The sequence below is a fragment of the Fragaria vesca genome, linkage group LG3, assembly GCF_000184155.1.
Source record: "Fragaria vesca subsp. vesca linkage group LG3, FraVesHawaii_1.0, whole genome shotgun sequence".
Taxonomy (NCBI): Eukaryota; Viridiplantae; Streptophyta; class Magnoliopsida; order Rosales; family Rosaceae; genus Fragaria; species Fragaria vesca.
This window is the reverse complement of record NC_020493.1, coordinates 1-1,153: the sequence shown is the minus strand read 5'-3', so window position 1 is coordinate 1,153 and position 1,153 is coordinate 1.

The window sequence follows — 1,153 nt, the reverse complement described above, 5'->3', positions numbered from 1 at the left end:
CGATCTTCCTCGGCGACGGGAATCTGATGGTAGCCGGCCGTTCCATCCATAAAGGATAACACCTCGTGCCCCGCGGCGGCATCAATGAGTAGGTCAGCCACATGCATGGGGTATATATCCTTCGGTGTTGCGTTGTTTAGGTCGCGGTAATCAACACAGACGCGCATCTTGCCATTTTCTTGCGGACGGGGACAACATTGGACAGCCACTCGTTATACTTTGCCACGCGAATGATGCCCGATCGGTGCATGCTTTTGATCTCTTCCTTGACTACGATCTGAGTCTCAGTTCGCATGAATCGGCCGTCCTGCCGTACCGGACGTCGGTCGGGATAAGTTGGTAACCGATGGCAGACCAAGTCCGGGGACAAGCCGGGCATGTCTTCGTATTTTTCGGCGAAGCAATCCCTGTACTCGCATAACAGGGAAAGAAGGGTTTCCTTTTCGTCCTCCGCCAACTTAGCACTGATAGAAATAAGTAAGGGCTTTTCTGCAGTCCCTACGTCAACTTGTGAAATGGGGTCGCGGACTTGAGGTGGTGTGTCGTCCAAGGCGGTGGGAGCTAAGTGAATAACTTCCTCCTTGGTATCGGAATAATCCACCACTTCATCTACATATTCCATAGTCGCGACCTTGTTGTAGACTTCGCGTTCTGCCCAGTACGAAAAGAGTCTTTCGCACAAGGACTCGCCAGCCTCGAGTGCCTCCTCCGAGAAGGCACTATTCATCAGAACGGGGTGTGGGATTCGCGATGGTGTGAGGACGTTGCAAGTCGTCCTTCGCCTGGGTAAGTCCCCATCGCGTTAAATTGGAGGCCGTGATTCCATATGGGCGGCCCTTGTTATCGACGCCTTGAACATCCAACGGACCCAAGTCTGTAGTATAATATCGGGCATCGTTGAAGTTGGCGGAGATAGAGAATGGCCGTGGGTCTGCTTTGATGATGACCGCTTCACGGTTCTCGGCGTCCCAAATCATGAGTTCTTGGTGCATGGAGGAAGGCACGCAAAAACTTCTGTGGATCCAATCTCGGCCAAGAATCATGCTGTAAGAGGAAGCGCATTCGGTGACGAAAAAGGTGTAAACCCGTGATGCCGGCCCGACCTTGACCCGTAGGAATAGCAAGCCTAGGGTTCTAGACACTTGCCCGGTGA